Here is an 18,501-nt window from a genome sequence, read left to right as displayed (position 1 = left end):
GCATTGTTATGTATATTGGGTATTATCATTTGCTTGTTCTAATTTGTATTTCTTTGATTATTACTGGAATGAGCATTTTCCATTGTGGAGTTTGTCTTATTTATTTGGATGTTAATTGTCTATGACAGTTTAACAACTTATTTTTTCCTGTTGAATAAGTTTCTCTGAGGAACAGTACACTTTGACTTCTGGACACTTGACTGTCTATTCTAAAGTGATCTTCAGGCCAAGAACATTAGAATAGTTTTTTCTTATGTGAGATTTATCTGAAACATCTCACTACATTTTAGTTAAAATAACTATTTGTACCATGAGGAGACTATCCCGCCTTACTGTATCCTCACATGGCAGAGAAAGAGAGATCAGTTCAGCTCCCTGGTGTCTCTTCTGATAAGGGCATTAATCCCATCATAGGGCACTACCCTTATAACCTCACCTAACCCAAATAAGCTCCAAAAAGCCCCATCTCCAAATACTATCACATTGGAGGAGATTAGGGCTTCAACATGTGAATTTTGAGGAAACACATTCAATCTGTAACAGTGCCCTTCTCCCTTAGGTCATTCCAGCTTCTATCCAAGTATACACTCTCCTAATTAAGAGCAATTTGGTGAGTGTTAATGACAGAGGTAAAATTTCATGAACACCTGATTGAACTTTTAAAAAGTCTAATCAGTAGATAAGGAACAAAATGAAACAGATAGAAAGTATGGAAAGAAAATAGTTGGACATTTTATGTCAGGGCCAGTCACTAAGTACGATTTGTCTTGTGGGTATTTATGGTAATGTGGTATGTGTTGGGATTAAGAATCCACTTGGAAAAGTATTTTTATGTCTTATAACTCATGAATTATGAATTATGAGTCCCTGGTATGGGGCTTCTTAATGCAAGGATTTTAGCAGTACTAGGAATTACCAATTTGGTACCTTCTCTGTGCCCCACCCCACCCCCCAACCCTCCCTTCCTTTCATTCCCAAGGCACATTTCTCCACCTAAACTCCTACATACCAACCGGCATCAGACTAGTTACATATCTGGCTACTTCTTTATTTTCTTTTGTGACTCACAAATGAATCAATATCCTGGCAAGAAGGCTGTTTTTTTCAAAGGGTGTTTTGCAGGTAAATACAAACAGGATAACTTGCGTGTCTAAAAACACTTTTAAGTAACTAGATTCTTCAACTATATGATTCTTATTTTCAATACTTCTCTTAGGATTTAAAAAATTCTATCAGTTGATAATTTAAAAAATTTAGCTAGTTTATAGAATCTGAATAAGTCTTACTCATACATAGTAAAACATGGAAACATTATAAAAAAGGTATACAGTGAAAAATAAATTTCTTTCCCACCCCACATTTTCAGTTACCTTGTCTCTTTTCTCATCAGAGGTAACCTCTACCATTTCTTGCTAGTATTCTATGGAAACATTCTTTAGGTAATCAAATTTAAATATTATTTATAGACCCCCTTGTAAAAAACCCAAATATGAAATACCACATACACTTTGTTTCTATTATTATTATTTTTTTTACCTTTAATTTAACTGTGTCTTGTTTCTTGGAGATTGTTCCATATCAGCACATATAACTTTATCCACTTGTTTTTACTGGGTATATGATGAGGATATGCTATAATTTATCAAATTAGCCCCCAATTAATACATATTTAGGTTACTTCTAGTCTTTCAAAAAAACAAACCTGACTCAATGAGGAGGGTTTTATATATATTATATACACACACATATGGATTTGTGCAAGTATATTTATAATATATTTGTAAGCTGAATAATAGCATGAAGAGAAATGTGGTGTTGTAGTGGCTAAAAGCATGGATATTAGACTTTAATATCTACTACTTGCCTACCACTTAGTAGTCATATAACCTAGGGAAGTTACTTAACTTTCTTTGCCTAGGTTCCCTCATCTGTAAAATAAGTATAAAAGCTAATACACACCTTGGAGATATAAGTCTTAATGGAGCTAATGCAAGCACAGCATTATTGGAGAGTTATTGGAGAGTAACTTTTTGTCCCCAACTTTAATCAAGAACTCACTGCAAAACTTGTTACAAGTATTGATATGCTTGATGCTTAATTCTGGCCAAAGAAGATATGTGGGAGGGTAAATTGAGAGTAGGACTTCCTGCTGGAGATAGAAGTAGGAGGCTAAATTTTGTTTCATTTGTGTTTGAACTATGGATTAAAAATCATCATTTGGGACCTCAATGTCCTTGTCTCTGATATGCAGGGATTCGATTAGATAATCCCTAAAGTAACTTCTAATTTAAGTAGTTATGGCGGTGCTTATTCCATTCTCAAAATGAGTTGTGATTTATATAGTTTAGATAATTGTGGGAGATAAATTTAACTCCTGATTTATGTAACACTGTCACTTTGCACGTATTCTCCCTTTGTGTATAATGACCTTCGCCTTGTCTGACTGGAGCTGAGCTCTGAGTCATCCTCAGAGACTTAGGTCAGGCTGGGCCTTCAATGTGAAGCCTTTCCTGAGTGCGTCAGCTGAGTTAGGCATTTTCTGCCTTTGAATTGTCTTAGTCTCTGTGTTCTATGGTGAGAAAAGAGTTTTCAAAGATTAACTGGTAACTTTTATTTGTCACCCCAGACTCAGCTGTGGTATTGTATTTTTAATACATTGAGATAGAGATGGCACAGTCTTTTCTTGCATTTTAAGTCTCAAAAGTCTGGACCCTTCAGGGAATGAAAAAGGCAAAGGGCATAGAGAAACTAATTGCCAGGAAAAGATATTCTGAGCAAGTAGAGTTTCCATGCTACAGAAAAAAGAAAGCGCTCTAGCCAGGGGAAAGCATGGAGTGAGTAGACAAGGTGGGCCTCTGACAAAGGAGTGAGGCTTCCTGGTGTTTTCCAGAGCACAGCACAGGGGTAAGGAGAGTGACAGAAATCCCTCAGAGGTATACAGAATCTGAGCACAGAGAGAGGCTAGGTTTTCTTTGCTGGTTAGAGCCCAGAGAGGTGAGAAGAACCCAGAGTAGAAATGGCTATAGGGTACCCAGGTGGACAGGCCTGAGGAAGCATGCAGAGAGGTTCCACAGAGCCTGGCATGCTGTGGAGGCAGGGACAATATTCTTGTGCTCTGAGAGGAACATGGAAATGGTAAAGGGCTGAGGATGGTCCTGCTGACTTTCCTGGGGCCCGTTGTGCTGTGGGAACCACAGAATGGACCCCTGTACCTTAAAGGGGCAAGGCAGTTAAAGAGAGTTGGACCCCAAGGTACGGTTGACAGGGAACATCAACAGAATCAGCAGACATTTGCAGAGACCACCTACTGAAGACAAGATAGAGAACATCTTAGCTACTACCCTAGACCGATACTCACCCATTCCCAGCTTACCCCAGAGACATTCACAAATCCCAATTCAAATGAGATCTAGTTCCAAAGCCTGGAGAAATAGGAACTCCATGGTAGAACTTACATTTATTAGACTTTTTAAACACTTAAGTGCAGAAGGAGTTTTATAGCACCTCTAGTACTTCTCTATTGCATCAAAAATATTTGATTCATTATCTGCTCCTCCGGATCACAAACTCTTTGAGGGAAAGCACTAAGTGTTTATTTTCTAATGTATTTGTTTCTGTACTTTGTAAGCACTCACACAGAGGAGGGGTGCAGTAAGCTTTTTGAATGAGTAGAGGGACATTTATTTGATGGCTGTTCTGTGCCACAACCTATCCTAGGTACTTACACAGCCTGTGAACTAGGCATTATTATTTCCATTTTTTAGTTGAGATTACTAAGGCACAGGGAACTGATAGACCCCATTCATGGGCAGTAGGAGGCAGATCTGCATTCACAGTCTAGGTCCTCTGACACCAGACTGCCTTTATAGGTAAAGTGATTCTTTTATTGTCTGAATATAACTGTGGAATAAGGATGAAAATGAATTTTTTGCTTCTTTTAGTAAATGTTTACCAATTTCTTGCTTTATTACTTTCAAAATAAAGAGTAGAGTTCTCTGTTCATTTTACCTTTATTATTAGTTACAAACTAGGAAAAAATAGTATAGTATGACCATGCTACCACGAGATCCCTATTAAGCTAAATATTCTTGCTAATACTGCCTTGTTTATTTATACAAGAAGTATATATTCTTTGTAGACAATATGTAAACTCAGAAAGTATAAATAAAGGTTAAAATTCACTTATAATTCCTCTTCCTGCAGATACCCACTTTAAGTTATATTTCACCCTTATTTAAGAAAATTAGAAAATTGATATCAGTATTTTATGTCATTATATCATGAGTGTTCTACATAGCACAGGGTGTTTAGTGCTCATGAAACCAAATCTATGTAGATTATAGTTCTTACTTCAGAGAAGTTACTTCACAGGCAAATTGAGACATTCAGTATGTAAATTCTTACTTTAGATAGTCTTCCAGAAGATAGTTATTTATTTATTTATTTATTTATTTATTTATTTATTTATTCATCTTTGAGAGAGGGAGAGACAGCACACGTGGGGAAAGGCAGAGAGAGAGGGAGACACAGAATCTGAAGCAGTCTCCAGCCTCTGAGCTGTTAGCACAGAACCCAACGTGGAGCTCGAATTCACAAATCCCAAGATCGTGACCTGAGCTGAAGTTGGATGCTTAACTGACTGAGCCACCCAGGCACCCCTCTTCTGGAAAACTTTTAAAGACTCAAGGAAAGGGGCGCCTGGGTGGCTCAGTCGGTTAAGCGTCCGACTTCAGCCAGGTCACGATCTTACGGTCCGTGAGTTCGAGCCCCGCGTCGGGCTCTGTGCTGACAGCTCAGAGCCTGGAGCCTGTTTCAGATTCTGTGTCTCCCTCTCTCTCTGACCCTGCCCCGTTCATGCTCTGTCTCTCTCTGTCTCAAAAATAAATAAACGTTAAAAAAAAAAAATTAGAAAAAAAAAAGACTCAAGGAAGGAAAGTAAAAATATACATATAATCGAATAAGACTATCACACAATAAACTTTAATTGCAGTTTGAAATACCAAAAAGATAATAAAAATCACCTTAAGCATTGTTTATGAATGGCCAAACAATCCTGCTGGAGAGAGAAGGGGCCTCATATCCAGGAAGGATTTGACCACCTGATCCCAGTGTAGTCTTTATATCAATGAACAGATTTATGACTTCATCTGTTCTCTTGAACTAAAGAGAGAGAGGTTAGAAAAGTCAGCCAGAAGCATAACAGTGATTGAGCAAGTGTAGCAGCAACCTCCCTCCCACTCCAGAGGGGGTAAACACTGGTTACAACAAGGAGTAAGAGGTTCATACTAGATTTACCTTTCATACTTTCTAGAAAATTAACGTATCTGTTTCAGACCAATTAAAGAAGAAAGGCATCTCCCATCCAAAGTTTTAGAATCTTCTCAATGGGAATAGAAACCATGGTAGAATTGTTCTGGCTTGTTTCCATGTTTAAGAAAGGAGGCCTGGAGGGCATTCTAAATTGACTTGATGGTTTTAGGTTTGTGACATGTGGGAACTAATATTATTTCCATGTCAATGTACCCAGTCAGCTGCTGCAGATTAAAATATTATTAGCCCTTCCCTTTAATTGGCCATGTAATAAACCCATCATCTCAAAACCATGGCTTGCTGGTTCAAACACAGCCTTGGAGCCGCACTGCTTGCTTGTGAATCTTGATTCTACTCTTTATGGGCTTTGAGACTGTGGTCAAACTCCTCAAGATCTTTATGCCTCATTTTTTTGTATGTTCTTATCTCAGGGAGGTTTTATGAAGGATTAAATGAGTTAGCATATGTAAAGCACTTCAAATAATGCATGATACAGAATAAGAACTATAAAGGTATTAAACAAGAAGTAGTTTAATTGGGTTCTTTGTGTTTGCTGGTGTATGAGAGGTAAAAAAACTAATTGGGAGTGGGCTAATGATACATAGCTGACTTGGACATCTGATAATGAGAAAGTGCCAATGTTTTTGTGACATAGTGGGTGGGTGGTTAAGCCAGAAACAGACAAGTTAGGGCTGAATATTGCAAGGGTCTTTAAGCTCAATGGGTTACTTTACTAATCAAGGTATGTTGGGGCTGGTCTGGGGGGATGAATGGGAAAAATGGGTTATTTTAGGAACAGGATGAATATTTGAAGGGGGGGGTGGTGATTGGGATTTCTCAGATACTTATCTGGGCTGTGAGTGAGTTTATTAAAAGAAGTAAACTGAGCCTATGAATAGATTGGAGATATCCAGAATTATTCCTATTTGCTAGGCTTTTGGATAAATGAGATAGAATTTTAATATACAATTCACTGTTTCTGTTGCCATTGTTGGTTGCTAGCACATAAACCACTTCTGGCTAATTGAATCAGAGAAGTAATTTATTGCAAGTGGGGAAGCTCAAACAACCAAGAAGAAAGGCAAGGCAAAAGATGTAGATTGCCTGGGAGGTACAGCCACTGGGGGACTGGGAAGCAGGGACTGAAGGATGCAGGATGGCCATTTCAGGGTCAGTCAGCCTCTTGTTGCTTGTTCATATTCCAGAGGAAGGAATCTGATCAGCCTAGCTTGGGTCAGGTGCCTACACCTTGAGTAGAGGAGGGCACAGCATCTAAATAGGCAACCACACCTGACTATATCTGATGGAGGAATTTCCCCAAAACAAAATCAGGGTGCTATTACCAGAAGAGGGAAGAAAGGAAACAAAATGGGCAAAAAACAACAAATGTCCACTATTCTATATTGCTACAAGATACTGTGGAGGAAGACAAAAGGCATATGGAATTATGGAAACCCTGAAGACTGATTTTTAATCTTTCTCTCTGGTTGCCTGCTCCTCTGACCTTGAAGCTAGACCCCAAATCCTGGACTTCTACCCGAAGGAATCTTTATACTCTGATGGAATTTTCTTCTGATCCTACCACAATATTAAGACAGTTTGAAACACTTCATAGATTTTTATGAAAATGGTGATATTCTTTCATTATATACTTATTGGATGTCTACTATCTATCAGTAAAAGACAAGCCCTATCTCCTGCCTTTCAGAAATTTATAGTTAAGGAAGTAAAACAGACATATAAACTTACATTACATGATTCCAAGGTAGTGTGGAGAATAGTATTATAGAGAAATAAAACAAGGCACTGTAAAATCTGCCTAAGGGGTTTCAGTGAAGGTGATATTTGAACTAAGTTTTGAAAAATGAATGAAAATATATAATTTCAAATTGAGACATTTAGTATAAAACCAAAATTGTGACCCCAAATTATAGACATTATTCACACCTCTGTCAGTGGCACCAATTTTATCTCCTGGCAGTGTAAAAATTGTTCTTCAGTCTTCTAAGCCTAAGAAGTGAGCTCATAAGTAATGCCTTGAAAGTCAAATACTGAAAAACAAATAAACTATTGCATTTCTAAATTACAACTATTTGTAAACAAAGCCTCATTCCTGATAACCATAGTTTCAGGAACTTAACTAAATGTGAAATGTACCAGGTCCCTCTACGACTCCTAGACCTCCTCAGCAGATGTCACTTGTTGGCTGGGCAGCTTGAAGGTCAGAATCTCCTCTGCAAGGCTCTTGGGTCAGCTACTGACTTTTTAGTACAAGGACTGCTTATGCATTTAACATTCATATCTTGGCTAGAACTCATTTCTATTGTGCTTTTGGGTCTGGATCTCAATCTTCTCTAGAAACTAAAATGAGAGTCAGGAATATAATGGTAACAAGAACTCAAAATGAGTATGGACAAGAAGAATCTCATCGTAAAATAGGATGATAAAGCCTCACTAATTAGGAGATTACTCTCAATTAGTAAAAATATTGTCAGAATCTCTTATAATGGAAGCATATTTTCCTGTGGCAAATGAATATTTCTCAAGTGTTGGAAAATATTTTTTCTCTTATGTCAATATGTATGTTTTACCTTGTTTCATAGCACATATCTCTGTAAACTACCTCAGATCAACTTTTAGACCAAGTTGGGAAAATGAAGAGGAAATGAATCAATAAATGAATATACTAATAGGCTCTAAAAAATAAGGTCCTTTTAAAAATTGCATAATTATCTAATTTAAGTTAATGAAAACTATCCAGAATCCTATAAAATGCCTCTGTTGGCCCCATTAGTTTGCCAAAAATAAACCAGGAGTTAGAAGATCTGAGTTGTGTGTTGGCTCTGCTCCCATCTACCTGTGTAAGCCTAGGTAAAATACTAGAATGGCCCTGATGGATTAAGTGACCTCTGAGGAAATTTCTGCATGCCATGGTTGGCCCTACCCTTCTGAAATCCCTTCAAGTCACTTATCAATTTGCCTTAAGTGCTACCATTACTTAAAGTAAATCAGCCCACACCATATAATTTCTGAGATATTAGGATAGACACATTTGGATGAGCTCTATTTTTCATTTTAGTAAACATTCCTACTATATGTTTTGGTCAAAGCCTCTCTGATTCAAATTTAATTTAAAGAACATGCAGGCAAAATTACTACCTCTAAAGGCTATTGTAGGGTAGGGATAGATTCTAGGTTACATTGATTTCCCATTTGCAGGAACTTAGAACAACTTGTTCAATAGTTATATGATTAACCTTCATATAACTGCTATAATAAATAGTATTCCCTAAGTGTTGGAGAGAAATCCTTAACCATGACATTTTGATAGATTTGATTTATGTAATGGATTATTTTATTATCAGAGGCTTCATTTGCATTTTCCCAGTCATCTCAAGGTATGTAACACAGAAAAGCTAAGAGTGTACATGCTTTTATTTATTTTTTAACATATCCCACCTAAAACTTGGAACACCAATTTTCTTAGGTCAAATTTGAACTTTGATTTAATTACTTCCTTTTTTAAGGATTGTACATTTTCTTCATCTTTCTGTTTTTTCCTAGGTTCTTGTTCATTTTTGCTCATGAAACCTTTCTGTATACTGGAAGTACATAATAGAGGAAAGGCTCAGTGGAATGGAGGAAGAGAGATAATCATAGAAACCCACATTGAGCTTAATGACCCCTGGGATGCAATTTGAAGATGAGTATTCCAAATTATTTTTTCTCTGTCCAGATGATAGACTAATAAGAGAATCAATCAGTCAGTCAATCAAACTCAATCAATAAGAACCGAGCAAGGCTCATCTGAGCAATGATGGATGGTACTTGAAAGTGAATTAGTGACTGATTTGGAGAGATTTCAGAGAGGTAGAGCTAACAGTGGCAAATCAAGTTAACTTGTATATATTGCTGACAGGATGTGGGCTGGGCAATAGCAAATCCTTTCCAATAGCCTCCAACTGCTTGTGAAGCTGACCTAGAGGCTGCTTCAGATATGATAGATTGAAACAATTCCATCTGAAATCATTTTTTCAGCCTTGTAATTTTTGTAATAATATGTATCAAGCTTAGAAATCTGAATTTAAGCATCTGAATACATCTGAACAGAGGCAGACAATTCCCAACAATGCCTCCATGACAATATGCTGTTGGTTGCTAATTGGAAAAAAGCACAAGCAGTAATTAGAAGGCATTCTGTTGCTTGCTGGAAGGCTTCTCCCCTAAATGGTTAAAATATTCAGCTTTATAGGGTAACAACCTGATTTAAATTTTTGGAGTGTTGTGTTAGCAATGCATATTTACTTTTTTTTTTTTTTTTTTTTTTTTTTTAGTCATGTAGGATGTGTGCACCAGCTTAAAAATCAAGTCATGCTCCAAATGGTTACTAATATGGCCACTCCTGGGACCTCCTCTTTACTCCCTCTAGAGACGAAATCCCTCTCGTGTCAATTCACCTCAATGCCTATCTAAGCCACTGCCCTTCCTCCCAGTCCTTTTCAGGCCATGGTGACAGCAGGCTCTTTTCCCCAGGTGTTGACAATCAACCCTTCAGCAAGATGATTGCCAGACAGAAGAGGAACATTTTGTAATGCGTCCTGAAAGAATGTCAAACCCAGACTTTTAGAAAATTCAGGTAAGCAAAACTTGGACAAAGATAAAGTGTGTGCTTCACCATCTCTCAGGTTTTGAAGCCTAGGATTCCTGCCCGGATCCTATGGTTTTGATTGGACCGCACCACTGGATGAAGATATTAGTGCTGCAGATCCAGTAGGCATTTATTCACTCTAGAAAGTTTTTATGTTAGAAAATATAACTAAAAGAGTGTTTTGTTTTCTGCTATATCCATTTTTCCCTCATTTCATTACAGTTAGGAAACATTATTCAGTACTTGGCAGTCTCTGTTTAGTCTTATGTTTCTGATGTTCCTCCCCCCCATACTTTTTTCCCCCCCTGACAAGCAGAGGCAGACCATAGGTTTTGAATGTTTCTGTTTGTGGCAGGCATCCCCTTCCTAGTGCACAGCCTGTTCTGGCCCTGTTATGCAGCAGGCTGGTGAGGTTACCCGGATACCCAGAAGTGACTTCTGTGGCTTTGACAGTACCCTGGTGGATTCAGCTGATTAGTCAAAGCCAACTGTTTATTTTCAGGGACTTATTCTATTTTCCTACTTTGCCAATATCACCTAATTGAGGAACAGATGCTCTTAGTCAGGATCTTCTACAGTTCAAGGAACTCCAAAAAATCTTCCTTTACTCCAGGAGTCTAAAGCCCAGGCTTGAATAAATAGGTTCCCCTTATTCACTCTGAAGGAAGTATGCAAGTGAACATCTGGGTGCTTTTCTTTTCAACAGAAAATGGAAATGTTTGGAGACACAGTGTTTTGGAGACAGTGGGGGAAGTAGGCATTAAGTATATATTTTAAGGATTGTAACTTAGTGCACACTTTCCTGGAGGTAGTTTAGTTCTATCACATACTTTTGACCAAGGAATTTCACTTTCAACTATTGTATCCCCAAAGTATACTACCATATATATTCAAGGAAGACTGTATAAGGATATTTGTATGGCATTGTTTACAATAAGAAAAGATTAGAAGCAATCTAAATGTCCATTTAATAGGGGACTAGTTAAATAAATTATCAGACAGCCATACAATAGATTCTTTAACATTTGTAAAAAAAAAAAATTGTTAAAAGAATGAAGCAGATTTATAGATACCAATATAGAAAATTTCCCGGCTATATTAGGTATCTAAGAAGGGACAGTCAATGCTGCCATTTTTGTAAATAAAAGGAGGCTTTATGATACATGTATATGTTTGTGTATGTATAGCCTTTCTTGACATACTATTATCAGCCATTGCCTCTGGTGAAGGGAACTGAGGAGCTTAGAGGAGGGTGGAAAGAGTCTTACTTTCACTGTATGCTTTTTAATAACGCTTAAAATGTTTTCCCTGTGAATTTAATTCCTACTCATATAAGTAGGTAATTAAATAAACTGTAAATAAAGATGTTAATTTTTCATCTTCCTGTTAGGATTTCTTCTTACTGTCGTTTTTGTTTGTTTGTTTGTTTGTTTTTTGTGTGTTTTTTGTTTTGTTTTGTTTTGTTTTGTTTTTCCACAGAAAGGATTCTCTTTCTGGTCCTTGGGGTCAGATAGACCTTTAGGTCTGGCCCGCACTGACTAGCTGTGTGATACTCAGCAAATGATTTAGTGTTTGCCAGAGCCTCACCTTTTTTCTCCTTCTTATAAATGAGATTAATAATATCTCAAGACTTACTGGGAGACTTAAAAAAGGCAAGGTCCCTCCCGTAATGCCTAGGACAAAATCTTTAATGGGACCTTGATAAAAGAAAGCTAATTCCCTGCCCTTTTCAAGGCTTCAGGAGGTAATCCTGGTGGGACAGACATTTCTAGCACCTTGCTGCAGCCAAAAATCTTTCCAGTACCCTTCTTTGAAGGCTGGTCTTACCGTCATAGCCCACTGGAAGTTTTACAGCTTACTAGGTTAAAACAAAGAAAAAAAAGACAAGAAGTTACCATAATGCAAATAAACAATACCTCTTCTCCACTGGTGTTATGATTCAAAATAGGTCTCTGATGAGGGCCTCAGGCTGTCATCAGATCACGTGGGGCCAGGGTCCCACTGAGCTTGCACCACCCTCCCCAGGGCCCCTGAAGCTTTAAGGTTCTTTGCTGCTGTGACCCTTAGATCCCTCTGGGGTCCTTTTAGTTCTGGCAGCTGCTCAGCCCAGGAGGACCAAACAGCCACTGAGCTACCCAGAGTCATTTTCCCCCAGTCTCCTGGGGCCTTTACATTCAGAAAGAGTTTTTTTTTTTCATTCTTTTTATTTTAGTTTTCAGACATGTATAAAAAAATGTTTCCGTTTTTATGGGTAAAGAGGATGCTTTTGAATAAACTTAGTCTCTAGTAGGGAAACTGCTGTGGCAAAGGAGTATATGTGCCTGTATGTGTACACATAGTCTTCTTTTCTGAGATCACCAGAGAATCTGAAGCAACTGAAGTGTTTTGCTTTTGTTCCCCCTGTGGCCTTGATCTAGTTGAAGTATATCACATCCTGGGTAGTTTTACACACAACAACCTGAAACCAGAGGTTGTGGACTCGAGTCACAGAGAGGTACCGAGTTCTTCTGAGCTCTGGTGAGAGTCACAGAGCCCACAGTACTTTACACCCGTCTCATTCACCCCACTGCACTGTCTACGCCAATTTGCAGTGGAAGGTTGAAGTGGAGGGTGCTAGCTCTGGAGACTGTCAGATCTGGGTATGAAGCCGGCCTTGCTATTTTCTAGCTGGGTAGCCTTCATGTCTTAGTTTGTTTCAGCTGCTATAATAGAATAACTTGGGTGACTTCTAAACAATAGAAATATATTTTTCACGATTTGGGAGGTTGAGAAGTCCAAGGTCAAGGCACCTGCAGATTCAGTGTCTGGTGAGAGCTCTCTTCTTCAAGACAGTGCATTCTTGCTTGCAACCTCACATGACAGAGGATCTCTGAGACCTTTGTATAAGGGCACTAGTCTGATGGCTTCTGCCCTCATGACCCAATCACAGGCTCTACTTCCTAATACCATCACACCGGGGGTTAGGATTTCAACATATAAATTTTGGGCAGAGCCATGGGCAGGGACATAAACATTCAGGTCATAGCACTCGGGTAAATTATGGAATCTTCTTAAAGCTTTAGTTTCTTCATCAGTGATACAGGGATAATGATACCTGCCTCATGGGGCTGGTGTGCCCACCACTGTGTCTGGCACACAGTGAGCCTTCAGCCAGGGGCACTGCTAACTCAGACCCTGGCTGTCTTTTTGCTTGATAGTGAGTTCTTGCAGGACAGACACTGTTTCTTTCCCTTTATTTTATCCCAAGTGCCCAGCACATTGCCTAAGCATTTGATGAATAAATGAGCTCTCCAAAGCAGAATCACAATGTGGCTGATTTTGTGACACATGTACCATTCTTATTTGACTGGCATCCTTGGAAGACCCCCTTGTAACATCATTTTCTTCTTGACCACTCCTCTGCCTTTGGAAAACTCTTCCACTTCTATGTATTGTTTTATAAATTGTCTTCCATGGATGGCTTATTATAACTTGTTTTCTTTTTTTTGTCTTAAAGAAATTCTCTCATCCTCAAGACCAATAGAAAAGAAAAAAAAAAGAAAAAGGATTTCAGAGATTTATAGCAAATTTTGTCAGTATTTCTTATTACTTAAAATATGCATTTGGCTAGAAAGTAGGAAAGATAATTGCTTTCCAGAATTTTGCATACAATTCTCTTAGGTCTATACTGTGGCATTCAGTATGTATCTTTAGACCCTTTCTTTTCTTTTTTTTTTCTTTTTTCTTTTTATAATTTATTGTCGAATTGGCTTCCATACAACACCCAGTGCTCATCCCAACAGGTGTCCTCCTCAATACCCACCACCCACCCTCCCCTCCCTCCCACCCCCCATCAACCCTCATTTTGTTCTCAGTTTTTAAGAGTCTCTTATGTTTTGGCTCCCTCCCTCTCTAACCTTTTTTTTTTTTTTTCTTTCCCCTCCTCCATGGTCTTCTGTTAAGTTTCTCAGGATCCACCTATGAGTGAAAACATATGGTATCTATCTTTCTCTGCCTGACTTATTTCACTTAGCATAACACTTTCCAGTTCCATCCATGTTGTTATAAATGACCAGATTTCAATATTTCTCATTGCCAAGTAGTATTCCATTGTATATATAAACCACATCTTCTTTATCCATTCATCTTTAGACCCTTTCTTATCGAAATTTGAGTTGGGCCTCTTTCAAATTTTCATGTAGCTTCATGTTGTAGCTTCATTATACCCAAATTCAAGATAAGTCACTACTGAGTTACTTCAAAATATATATGGTGACTTTCAAAAAGTGAAAACTAACCAATTGTCTCTTTTGTATTTGACTTAGAAGATTACTGTAACATACTACCTAATAAAATGGGCAAAATTTGATACATACTTTTCCCCAAATGTTAATATTATGATTATAAAAGAGAAGGCACAAGAGCTTTTCTATTTCCTGGAGAGAAACCTCTTCACTTCTGCTTTTCAGACATGACCAAAGTAGGCTCTGATTTCTTTGTTGTCAGAAACAAAGAGCTGGAAGAGACCATAGAGGTCATTCATTCCATCCCTTCATTTTGCTGAGACACTGCATGACTTAACCAGGATCACAGGTCTAGTTAATAGCAGGGTGGTTCTTAGAAGGCAGATCTCCTAAATCATTGTTCAGTGATTTTTCTAATACACCTAATGCCTTTTCTCCTACACTCAAGATTTATAGGTTTTAGTGATGCATATTCTAATATTGTTACTCTTAACTTAAATAAGTTAAGGAATGATGGCAGAAGATTGATTTCATTGAGGGAATTCCATAGGCAGTTAAGGGTGTGCCTATGCTCAAATGAGAGAAAACAAAAATGAGAAATCAAACAATGAGGTTAGGATCATATTTGTCAGAAAAACCAGTATTTGGTGACCTAATTTATTATCTAGTTATGGAGATGAGTCTAGTGCACATGAAATGAGAGATAATCAGATGTTTTGTGAGGTGATGGATTCTATGGTACAGAGAAAATGTTTCCTGAGGACTGTAGGAGTGAGAGGAAACTTCATGGAGAAGATGAGACTAATCTAGGTCCTGAAGAATGAGCAGGGTTTAGATATGGAGCTGGAGAAGCAGGGCATTCCACACAAGAGCAAGAAGCATGTGTGGAGCAGTAGAATGGGAACTGGAAAATTGTGGGTGTGTGTCTTGTGTATTCATGAGAGACTGGTGAGGAAGCCAGTCTGACTGGAAAATAAGGATAGGCTGGTAGGGTGGAGTCATATTATGGAGGACTTTGAAAGTCAGGTAGAAAAGGTCAGACGTGTAGACTACAGTGAACTCACTTTGCATTTTGAGCTAAAGCATGACTTTGTGGAGATTTTTTGAGACTGCTATTTGGGAAGTTTGGTTTTGAGAGTCTGGATGGCTGGTTATGAGGCATTTCAGTATCTAGGCAGGAGGTAGTAAGATGGCAGAGACAAGGGGAGATGGAAAAGAAAAAAAAAATATATAAAGACATTCCTAAATAATAACTACTGTGGTAACTGGTTAGATGTGGTAGATGAAGAGAAGAAATTGTTCCAATTTGGATCTGAAGCTCAGAGAAGTGACCAAGCTCACAGAAGTTTGTCTGAATTTCATTTACTACCAAGACCAGAATTTAAGCTAATTGCTCTAATGGAACCTATTCCTGGCCAGCAATCCGTCTCTTCTCTTTTAGGTTACAGAGCTATTGTATTAAACGTGTGTCTTATTTCTTTTAAGGAAAAACAATATCTGTAAAAAAGTTGCTTGGTTCCTTGCACCTGCCTTCTGATTATTGTTGACTTTGCCACTTAGTTATCTCATTGTTAAATATATAAAGATCCCTGGAGCCCATTAGTCTCTGCAGGTGAGAATGTATTTAATCTACGGGAGAAAACACAATTACTTACCTGGACTGTTTGTTCTGTGACTAATAATGTAGTCACATTGATCTACCCTCTATGGGGCGCCTGGGTGGCCTAGTCGGTTAAGCGTCCGACTTCAGCCAGGTCACGATCTCGCGGTCCGTGAGTTCGAGCCCCGCGTCAGGCTCTGGGCTGATGGCTCGGAGCCTGGAGCCTGGAGCCTGTTTCCTGTTTCCGATTCTGTGTCTCCCTCTCTCTCTGCCCCTCCCCCGTTCATGCTCTGTCTCTCTCTGTCCCAAAAATAAATAAAAAACGTTGAAAAAAAAATTAAAAAAAAAAAAAAAAAAAAAGATCTACCCTCTATGCCCAATGAGTTCCCAAAGGTTTTTGTATTGAGAGGAGAGGGGGCATCAGATTTAATGGTTTAGTTCACATACATAACTAAGGGAGGCAGTTGGGGGATCTTGGATATACTCATTGGGTAACTGATGAAATTTAAAAAGATCGTAGGGTACAGAAGTCTGTAGCTCTTGTACAAGAGAGTGACATTTTTTTCTGGTCCAAGGGACATCCCATTCTCTCACTGCCATGTCTCCATCCTGAGAGAGGATAAAAAACAGATAAGCTAGAAGAACACTATGCTGCAAGTGTTCCTAATGCCAGCAAACATTTATGTAGTAAAATATTACTACTACTACTACTACTACTATTATTATTACTATTACTATTATTATTTAATCCTCACAGTAGTCTTAAGAGGTAGATATAATTGTCATTCTCATCTTACAGATAAGGACACTGAGGAAGTCTGAGAGAGATAAAATAAAATGTGTGTCAAACCATCTGTCTGACTTTAAATCCTGGATTTTTTTCACTCCAGTGTGGACACCATGGGCAAGAAATCAGGCTCTGAGAACCTGCCAACTTGTTTACATGTTTTATTTTTCAATTATGTGACATTAGTTCTTTATGGATTGTTTGGACTTGTCTATTACAACAAATAATTCATAGAGTGGTATATTTCTTTGCACTGGCTATTAGCTCCTGTGAACTAATTTTGCTGCATAAAGTCATCCTTGCAGCTGTTTAAATTATCCAACCAATCTGAATTCTTGTTTTGCTTCTTACAAGGTCTGGCTTGACTTGGAAGAAAAATGGGTATTCAATTTCTCTCACTATTCCAGCTGCCTGGAATGATAACTTCTACCTGTACTTTGGGACTCTGGCTCAAAGCCAATATGGTTGTGCAAGGGAAGGGTAAAGTGGCTGGGTTGAGGGTATATGTTGTGTCTGCCATTTTTACAAGGGCAGTATTTTGAGAACAGTGTTGCCACATGGCTGAAGGAAATGTTGGGTTGCAAACATGCTTGGTGTGGTTTGCTATGCTTTTACTCATTTTCCTCCCATTAAGCTGTCTTTATCAGTTTGTCTTTCGGACACTTGCCACTCTAAAATAGAGTGCTGTGTGAATGGTGGTATGTTCTGGGCTTAAACCTGTGGCAAATCACCAACGTGCTCCTCTTTTTAAATTCCAAGAAAGCATGCTAGGCACCAAGGAAAAGTTGGCTGGAATTTCTTCTGGTTGTGATATAATCATTGCATTCCTTGACTGAAAGGTTTTGAGAGGCCAGCTTATTGTTTCTAACTTGCCCGCATCTTCTTGACATGGATCCATTTAAAAAATCCTCAGAAAAGGTATTACATTTTATTGAGCCCCCAAAGAGTCCAACTTCTTTTTATTATTAATTCTAGTGTTTATCAATTTAGATTGTGTTTAAATAACTGGAAAAAAAAGCAGATGATGACAAGGTTGACCAACTCTGTAGTCCTCTTCCTGTTTGTTTTGGCTCAATACATAGCCAGTTGAATTGATTATGTAAACATCAGCTATTCACATGGAAGAACAAACTGGACTGGATTACGTGATACTCAGGTCACAAAGACCTAACCTCGTTATCACCAAATTCATCCTTCATCTAATTTCAATCCCTGAGGGTGCAATTCAAGTAAACCTCCTCTGAAGTTGCCATAAATGGAGGTGGAAATAACTTCTTGCTTTGGCGGTGTAAGAAACCTCTGTATGTATAGGAAGATAAGAGAAAGAAACTTTGGATCCTTACAATAGATAATTCGAGAACTTTTTGCCGCTCAAGTAATCTTAGGGACCTAAAGTTGCTCAGTAAATATGAAATTGTTCATAAATAATTTAGGACAAAAAGCAACAGTGGTAAAAATTAACTACTGTTTAGAGAAAGCAGTCCCAGGGTTTAAAATGAGCTCTCCATGGGGCGCCTAGGTGGCTCAGTTGGTTGAGCAGCCAGGTCATGATCTTGTAGTTCATGAATTCAAGCCCCACATTGGACTTGCTGCTGTCAGCACAGAGCTCACTTCAGATCCTCTGTCCTCCTCTCTCTGCCCCTCCATGCCTCTCAAAAAATAAATAGACATTAAAAAAATAAGTAAATAAAATGAGCTGTCCACACAGAAGAGGACAAAGGAAGATAATAGACAAGACCAAGGTGATAGAAGCAGAACCAAGCCACTGGCCTGATCATTTCTGCTGAATAACTGTCATAACTGTCATAACTCATGCTAGTGCTTTGAGCAGGGCAGTGGTACTGACCCCCATTATAGCTGGCAAGAGCATGCAGCTCTTGGGGAATGTTCCTACCAGTGGATGCCTGTTGGCAGTCTTTGGCATGTGTTCATG

The 18,501-nt window shown here is 38.4% G+C and overlaps 1 long non-coding RNA gene across 3 annotated transcripts in view; it reads left to right on the top strand.

Moving 5' to 3' along the window:
- LOC131510064 (uncharacterized) overlaps positions 1 to 18,501 on the top strand; it is a 191,329-nt gene that overhangs the window by 107,887 nt on the left and 64,941 nt on the right. For all 3 annotated transcript variants that reach the window (XR_009260888.1, XR_009260887.1, XR_009260886.1), the window contains exon 6: positions 8,875 to 9,946. This is a non-coding gene — a long non-coding RNA (uncharacterized LOC131510064). The remainder of the gene's footprint in view (positions 1 to 8,874; positions 9,947 to 18,501) is intronic.

The sequence above is a fragment of the Neofelis nebulosa genome, chromosome 1 (genome assembly GCF_028018385.1).
Source record: "Neofelis nebulosa isolate mNeoNeb1 chromosome 1, mNeoNeb1.pri, whole genome shotgun sequence".
NCBI classification, from domain to species: Eukaryota; Metazoa; Chordata; class Mammalia; order Carnivora; family Felidae; genus Neofelis; species Neofelis nebulosa.
This window is presented reverse-complemented; position numbering and strand designations above follow the sequence as displayed.